This window comes from Bos javanicus, chromosome 1, assembly GCF_032452875.1.
Source record: "Bos javanicus breed banteng chromosome 1, ARS-OSU_banteng_1.0, whole genome shotgun sequence".
NCBI classification, from domain to species: Eukaryota; Metazoa; Chordata; class Mammalia; order Artiodactyla; family Bovidae; genus Bos; species Bos javanicus.
In genome coordinates, this window is record NC_083868.1 from 54,260,446 (window position 1) to 54,269,010 (window position 8,565).

General features: G+C 39.2%; 1 non-coding gene across 1 annotated transcript; it reads left to right on the forward strand.

Moving 5' to 3' along the window:
* Positions 1-7,919: 7,919 nt before the first annotated feature.
* LOC133255562 (U6 spliceosomal RNA) lies at positions 7,920-8,026 on the forward strand. Its single transcript, XR_009738977.1, has one exon. It is a non-coding gene; the product is annotated as a U6 spliceosomal RNA (small nuclear RNA).
* Positions 8,027-8,565: the final 539 nt, after the last annotated feature.

The window sequence follows — 8,565 nt, forward strand, 5'->3', positions numbered from 1 at the left end:
GACTGCTCAAACTACCGCACAATTTCACTCATCTCACACACTAGTAAAGTAATGCTCAAAATTCTCCAAGCCAGGCTTCAGCAATACATGAAACATGAACTTCTAGATGTTCAAGCTGGTTTTAGAAAAGGCAGAGAACTCAGAGATCAAATTGACAACATCTGCCAAATCATTGAAAAAGCAAGAGAGTTCTAGAAAAACATCTATTTCTGCTTTATTGACTATGCCAAAGCCTTTGACTGTGTGGATCACAATAAACTGTGGAAAATTCTGAAAGAGATGGGAATACCAGACCACCTGACCTGCCTCTTGAAAAACCTGTATGCAGGTCAGGAAGCAGAAGTTAGAACTGGACATGGAACAACAGACTGGTTCCAAATAGGAAAAGGAGTACATCAAGGCTGTATATTGTCACCTTCCTTATTTAACTTAAATATTGAGTACATCATGAGAAACTCCGGGCTGGAAGAAGCACAAGCTGGAATCAAGATTGCTGGGAGAAATATCAATAACCTCAGATATGCAGATGACACCACCCTTATGGCAGAAAGTGAAGAAGAACTAAAGAGCCTCTTGATGAAAGAGGAGGGTGAATAAATTGGCTTCAAGCTTAACTTTCACAAAACGAAGATCATGACATCTGGTCCCATCACTTCATGGCAAATAGATGGGGAAACAGTGGAAATGGTGGCTGACTTTATTTTGGGGGGCTCCAAAATTACTGCAGATGGTGATTACAGTCATGAAATTAAAAGATGCTTACTCCTTGGAAGAAAAGATATGACGAGTCTAGACAGCATATTGAAAAGCAGAGACGTTACTTTGCCAACAAAGATCTGTCTAGTCAAGGCTATGGTTTTTCCAGTAGTCATGTATGGCTGTGAGAGTTGGACTATAAAGAAAGCAGAGCTCCGAAGAATTGATGCTTCTGAACTGTGGTGTTGGAGAAGACTCTTGAGAGTCCCTTGGACTGCAAGGAGATCCAACCAGTCCATCCTAAAGGAGATCAGTCCTGGGTGTTCATTGGAAGGACTGATGTTGAAGCTGAAACTCCAATATTTTGGCCACCTGATGTGAAGAACTGACTCATTTGAAAAGACCCTGATGCTGGGAAAGATTGAGGGCAGGAGGAGAAGGGTACAACAGAGGATGAGATGGTTGGATGGCATCACCAATTCAATGGACATGAGTTTGGGTGAACTCCAGGAGTTGGTGATGAACATAGAGGCCTGGCATGCTGCAGTTCATGGGGCCACAAAGAGTTGGACACGACTGAGCAACTGAACTGAACTGATTTGAATTTAAACTCATACATATGGTATTGTCCTATAGTTCTTATTCAATTTCTTGCCTTTTTTCCTGCATAATGCTTTTAAGATCCAACCATTACTGTGTTTATATCTAATGATTTATACCTCTTCTTATTTATTTTTTGGTAATTCCTTTAATCATAGTTCTACCAATTAGAGTCCATATTATTCTTATTTCTTAAAACATCTATATTTCACTCTACAATTTCCAATTTTAGTCTTTTTCTTAATGGAACAAGAACTTGAAAATATTTTTCAAACAATTCAAGTGAGAGATTATCTGATTTTCTCACTTGCTCACATCTAATCCAAGACTAATTATTTTTGAGATTCCTTTTAAAAATTACTTTCCTGAATAGTCTTAGTTCTTATTGAGAAAATAATTTTCTTTCAAATTCATATTTTATTAAGTATTGGCAAAATGTAATCAAATTAGATCATTGAAGTATTGAACACAACTAGCCTAAACCAGTTTGAGTATAAACACACAGAATCTTGATAAATATACTACTCAGCTGAAGGGATCTGTATGTCAGCATAGTAGAGAACATGGAGTATTCATTCAACAGGCTGCTGGCATCAGGTGGGATATTTTACAGTGAACATAAACACTCATTAACAGAGAGTGGTCTAAGAAAACTTCTAATACTATAGGTCCTGTTGGTCTGCTTGTTTTTGAAAACACCATATATTTAATTCCTTATTGTTTTATTTATTTAGGTTCTATTGTGCTTAAGTAAGAGTAGCTTCATAACAGGACAAAATGCAAACAACTTAAACGCAGATGTCTCAAAAGCTGAAAGGCAGCTATGGGTATTGTTGTGAGATTATTTATTCCAAATAAGCAGTATCAAAGTTCCAACAAATCAAATCTCATCTTTTACCCAGGATTTAAAATGGGATCATGGGTGACTTCCTTGGCAGTCCATTGGTGAAGTCTCTGCACAGTTCCATTACAGGGGGTACAGGTTTGATCCCTGGTTGGGAAACTTTAAGATCCTATATGCCATATATGCAGCCCAAAACAAAACAAAAAATAAATAAATAAAATGAGAGCATGGTTGAAGACCAACCGAAGAGATGTCTGAGCTGAAAAGCAATACAAGGCTTTGGGTTATTTCTGATCATCAGCCACCCAGGCACATTCATTTCCCCAGCCTGTTCTCAGTGTCAGTCCCAATATTACCTCAGTTGTTGTTGTTCAGTTCCCAGTTATGTCCAATTCAATACCCCAGAGACTGCAGCACTCTAGGCCTCCTTGTCCCTCACCATCACCTGGAGTTTCCCCAAGTTCACGTCTACTGCATCAGTGATGCCATCCAGCCATCTCACCCTCTGATGCCCTCTTCTCCTTCTGCCCTCAAGCTTTCCCAGCCTCAGGGACTTTTTTCCAATGAGTCAGCTTCTTGCTTCAGATGACAAAATACTGGAGATTCAGCTTCAGCATCAGTTATCTCAGGTGAATATTGATGTTCTTCCAGAAAACTTGTCCTTAAAATGCTACAGAGAATCTCTCCTCTAAGAAATATAAAAGATTCTATGGACATTATCTTATTCTCTCTTCCAATGTCTTCCACAAGGGATAGATAAATGACAAACTGATGCTCTGTTTTACTTTAGAGGAAACTGAGGCTCAGGTAATGGATTCAGAGATCCCACCCCAAAGGTGACAGCAGTTGACTGACAATAGCCCAGGGCCACTTTTTGTGGAAACTCCTCTGCTCATTCCAAGTAACAAAAAGCAAAGGAAAACAGACACACGGATAAAGTCAACCATGTTTGTGACACTGGCATTATAATCCTTATTGTTTTAATCTAACATGACTGATCTAAGTAGTTTTTATTGAATTAATATTGAAACTTCTTTTTCTCCTAAACTAAAAGACATCACTTTGGTGCTGTTTTTAATTGACACTTGGGAAACAGAAATAGAGTGATGAAGTGAAAATGAGTAAATAAACCAGTAGCACATGGCGAATGGCAAGGTTTTTATTTTTCTTATGTTTGAGCACCCTAGGATATTTCTTGGCACATGGAGCCTTTATTAACCAATGACAAGGTAGCAAACAACCAGCCAGAAAGGACACAGGAATTTAAATTTCAAAGGCAGAGGAAATAGAAATGAAAAATAATCATCCTGCCATTTCTAAGATGTTTTTATTAAATTTTACACTTAGGTCAGGTCTTGAAGGAAATCTGCAGCAAGGAGGAAGCAAATATTTATACTTGTGGTCTATTCAAAACCAAATTGAGATAAAATTAAACAGAAATCAAATCTATTTTCATGTGTAGCAGGAGCCTCAGCATGAATCTAAATTGTATCTGTCTTCAGATTCACTTCTCTTGGCAGAACTGAAGACTGTGGTTCAAGAATCCCAAGAGTCTCCCCACAGACAAGCCTGAAGACCTCTGTCCTGGGAGGAAGGGGCTTCTTATCCTAAGGAAGGGCCCATATAAAGTTCTTCCTTTTGAGTCAAGAATAATGGGACAGGATGTGAGAGGATGGTGTCTCCCTCCAACGGCAAGTCAGGCACTAAGACCAGAGGCAGCACAGGGTCTCAATGGCTAGAAGCAGAGCCACCATCAGCTGTGGCAGTGATGAATCACCACCCGATGAAACACATTTCTCTATGCTTTTGGTTCCCATCATGATGAAAAATGCAAGATTTTAATAAGGTTGCAGAACAAATGGAATTGATTTATAGTTTACAATTACATAGTTCATACTGCATATTGCTTTATTTCCCATTTCTAATTGGTACATTTTGTTTTCCCTCCAGGACAAGAGTACACAAAACTTTTTCTGTAAAGGGACAGGCAGTAAATATTTCAGGCTTTCTGTGTCACATGTGTCTGTAGCATATGCTGCTTGGTTTTTTGTGTTTACAATCTTTTAAAAGAATTGAAATCATTCTTAGCTCACTGATCCAATAAGAACAGGCCATGGACTGGCCCTTGCTCTAGGAAAGTGGTCACTTGTGGAGCATGTTGTGATAGCCTGGGCATTTGGTGTGCCTGTGTTCCACCTTACCCCCTCCCTCTTCCACAATTAGGACTCCTGGTCAAATCATTCAGGTGCATTTCACCAATCCCGCAGAGCCATATCTGAAACACTGAGCTGTGGATAAGGACTAAACAGATAATTCTGCTTTACTGGAGACTTAGGAGGCGATGCCCTGCTCTCCAAGGTCCAGAACGTGGTGCTAAATTTGAGGAGGTGCAGGAGATTCTCTCCATTTCAGGGGAATATGGACACATGGACACCACACAGGGACTCTTAACAGTGAGCTGACTGACAACCAGAATCCTGCAGAAGAAAGGAAGAGATGGCTGGGGCTCGGCAGGTGTGCCAAGCCTGTAGACATGCACCTGGCAAGCCCTGGCTATAGATCTCATGCTAGTAATTAAAAATAAGAAAGCAATGCAAAGATGGGTGTCACGTGGGAGCTGGCAAAACTGTGTCTGCAATCACATACAAGACACCACCTGGCAACATCCAGGAAAAATGGCAGCAGGAACTTTATAGGAGGGTGGAGTCAGACCTAAAGAAACACTCTTTCCTATGGTTAGTGTTAACCAATTTTATATTTTACTTGGCCTGGAGAAACATGAGTTTGTCAGAATGGTCCTGGTATTGTTTCCTCTCACAGAAATGGAAGTAGTCATTTTTAAATAGGAATAGTGTTGTGTGCGGAGAAGCCAATGGCACCCCACTCCAGTACTCTTGCCTGGAAAATCCCAGGGACTTGCAAGGAAAAACCCTGGTGGGTTGCTGTCTATGGGGTCGCACAGAGTCAGACACGACTGAAGCGACTTAGCATAGCAGCAGCAGCAGCAGCAGCAGTGTTGTGTGAGCGATAAACCAATGTGCTAATCCAGTCGTGCTACTCAATAGCTACATAACTTTGGGGAAAGCCCTTTACTTCTCTTGGCCCTGTGTTTGTTCCTCCATATAGTAAGAGGTTAAAACAAAAATGTCTAAGGAATCTTCTCGTTTTCAGTGTGTTATGTAATAGCTTAATATTAAGTTGTTAGTATTAATTAAGGGCTTCCCAGGTGGCGCTAATGGTAAAGAACCTGCCTGCCAATTCAGGAGACACAAGAGACGTGGCTTAGATTCCTAGGTTGGGAAGATGCCCTTGAGACGGAAATGGCAACCCACTCCAGTATTCTTGCTTGGAGAATCCCGTGGACAGAAGAGCCTGGTGGGTGACAGTCCATAGAGTCGCAGAGAGTCGGACATGACTGATGCAACTTAGCACAGCACAAGCCATTAAATAATTAGCCATTGTTTATCAAATCACCCACCATGTTCTAAACATGATGCTAAGTAATGAAGCTGCCGAAAGACAGTCTCTTAAGAATCTCTCTAAAAGTAAACTAATAATTATGACACAGCTTATTTAAAGTTAGGATAGAGATTGCCACAGGATTTTGGAGGACAGATCCTTCCATAGACATCAGAACCTAGGCCAAAGTTCCTGAGCTAGCATTTTATTGAGGAGCAAGAAGGAGAAAAGAAAGGAAAACAAAGGTTTGAAGAAACAGCTAAAATCTTGATCACACTAGAATTCTCCAAGGCTGTATGGATACCTCTGTGCTTTGGAACTGAATGGGGTTAGGGCACAGGGAGGAAGAGACAGGAATAAGCCTGTCTCTCATTGTTTGAAGTTCATACTATAAAAGGAATGACCTTCCTTGCATTTCTGGATTATATGACCTCACCTCAGGGCTGGTCAGAACTCAGACCCCACTGCAAGGTGTTTCATTTGGCCCTGAAGTGGTTGGGGTAGATGAAATAAACGGGGCACAGTGGGTCAGCCTCAGGAACCAGGGTCTCTGCAGTGCCACTGTGGTGGGTACGATGGAGCCATGCCACAGCCAGTCCTCACCCGAGAAAGCCTGAGAAAGGAGAGGAGGTAGGTGATGTTTGAATTGCCGCAGGAAAGAAAGAAGGAATTTCCTGTATACAAGTTAGAGGTGAGTCAGAGGTCGAGGGGCTTGGCAACAAGCAATTTTCAGACTGAGAGAATCGTATCTGCAAAAACATTAGGTGTAATAGAAGATTGTAATGAGCTACAAGCATCACCTGGTTGGGGAATGGTGGTGCATAAACAAACAGAAGCTTCTTCAACCTGAAGAGCCAGTCTACCATCACTAATTACCAACCAGAAACTGAACCTACATGGGGCTGGTGAAATAGGAAAGATTTTATCACATACAAATGTGGTGTTCGAGAAATGACTCCTCGTTATTTGTTTATTTAGTCAATACATTTAACAAATATTTGTTTTATGCATACTGTGTAGAAACCATTTTATTGTACTCAATTTAGACAACAGAAGGAAAGTCTGCATTCCACGTAAGCTGCCTTCTTTAGGTATTCTGACACAAGGATATTCCCAGTGACTACTTTTCAGTCTTTTAAATTTCCTCTATGGTTTTAATTATAATGTGAGATATATATATATATATATTTAACGTCCATATTTACCTGACAGGAATTCATTAATTCTTTATTGTATAACTAATACTCTCATATTGTACCATCTGTAAAATGAGCACAACAATTTATTAATTAAATATTGACTCTTGGAATATTTTTAAACACCAACACATTCAGTCATGAACAGACTATTGCTTTTTTCTTGCCTCTGTGCAATGATAATACGCATTCAATTGTTGTTCCCTCTAAGAAAATGAATAAAGGGATTTTTATTCACAACTTTGTATATCGTCACCTGAATTCACATGAAGAATATTTCAGTGAGCCTTGAGCTCTTAGTAGGCCACTTGTGCTGCTGGTTTCAGATGTCTGGGGATGAAGCAGAGTTAGTGTGCCTTCTGCTCAGGTCCTTCCCTTCTTTACTGGGCTTAAAGGTCATGGCTCATTATTGTAACATTTTTGTATACCCATCACTGTTTACATATTTCCCTGGTCTATTCATCTAGGAAAAAAAAACAAATCCAAACCTGATTAATCCAACTTTGCTTACTCAATACCTGTTCTTATTTTGTAGGTAAAAAAAAAAATGCACAGAACTGTGGTGACATATCTCACTTTAAATTTTGTAACCAGTAATCTCTCACGTGGGACTTGGGCTTTGCCAAGGTCAACTATATTTCTCTAATCCTTTCCTTCCATCACTCTTCTAGAGAGGCATTTAGTACTCTCCCCTTTCACAAACCTCACATAGCTCCTACTCTATCCTCACTCTTGGTCTGGCTTGGTTTCTATTTCTCTAAGACAACAGAATTGGTGAGGAGAAAACTACATACTCCTAACCACATCTACCAGCCTACTTGCACCTGTGCCCTGTACATCCACACTCCTCCTGTTAAACAAGGTATACATTGTCTGGACTCCTACTTAAGGATAATCCTCCACTTGTCACTAGACTCCATCCTCCTCATGTCCATTCAAGGATATCACTACAACCATTCTCTTTTCTTTTCCCTGAATTATCAATTTTTGCTCCTTCTGTGGTTATTTGCCATCAGCCTATAAACCTGACTTATTTCTCCCACTTTATTTTCATTCTTCTAGGCAAAAAAGAAAATGCTACAACTAGAAACAAGAAAATTATGAAATGAAAAATTTCACTAATAGTGCTCGCTTCGGCAGCACATATACTAAAATTGGAACAATACAGAGAAGATTAGCATGGCCCCTGAGCAAGGATGACATGCAAATTCGTGAAGCGTTCCATATTAAAAAAAAAAAAATTCACTAATAAAGGCAAACATACAGTAAAAGTAGGAAATCATCCACACATAAAGATAGGGAAGTTAGAAAACAAAAGTAGTGAAATCATTTATAGTCAATATAAGCTATTAATGGGTACACAAAATAATTAGATATAAAATATGATATAGAAAACAGTTATCATGAGGAAGGAGAATACAAAGACAGGGTATCAGAAATGCATTTGAAATTAAGAGATCAGCAACTTGAAATAATATATATACTAATATATACATATATATATACATATACAGACACATATACATATATATATATATATATATACTAAAACCTCATGGAAACTGCAAACCAAAAATCTATAACACATCTACACAAAAAAGAAAAAGGAATCCAAACATAACACTAAAGATAGTCATCAGATCACAATAGAAGAGTAAAAGAAAAAGAGTAAAAAGACCTATAAAAACAAATCCAAAACAATAAAATGGCAACAAGAACATATATATTGATAATTAGCTTACATGTAATTACCTCTCACCTTTTCCTATC